The sequence below is a fragment of the Fragaria vesca genome, linkage group LG6, assembly GCF_000184155.1.
Source record: "Fragaria vesca subsp. vesca linkage group LG6, FraVesHawaii_1.0, whole genome shotgun sequence".
Classification (NCBI taxonomy): Eukaryota; Viridiplantae; Streptophyta; class Magnoliopsida; order Rosales; family Rosaceae; genus Fragaria; species Fragaria vesca.
The window spans coordinates 10,265,070-10,265,605 of NC_020496.1; positions in this window are offsets into that span (position 1 = coordinate 10,265,070).

Genomic DNA, 536 nt, shown 5'->3' on the forward strand with positions numbered 1-536 from the left:
AGTATTTCCTCATTGATATGTACTCAGAATTTCAATCCACATTTTCCAATATATATGCCACCAAAATGAAATGTTGTTTGCTGAAATGTTTTTTTAATAATGTTTATTGGATTGTTTTTCAGGATATATTTTGGCAAGAGCCATTGGAGGAGTTTGTTATAGTGCTAACGGAGTGTTCATTGTCCAGGGAAAAAATTATGCAAATTTTCATTTGAGTATAGGTATTAAGAAGTATTGTATTTTCATGTGGTAGCTTGTACTCAACATGTTTGTTGTGGTACAATACAAGACAAAAAACTGGGTCCCTATTAGTAAAACCAAAACCAAGGTAAATATTTTAAAACCGGATTGGTGTTTTATTGAAATTTTCAATTATTTTTTTTGTTAAATTTGCCTAAGTTGGGCATGGATAAATATACAGTGTATCAAATTTCATCGCTCAAAATGGCACGAATGAATAACAACAGATCAGATTATTATACTATATAAAAAACAAGGAGCACTGTTACTGTCAGTTATTATCAGAAAAGGAAAAA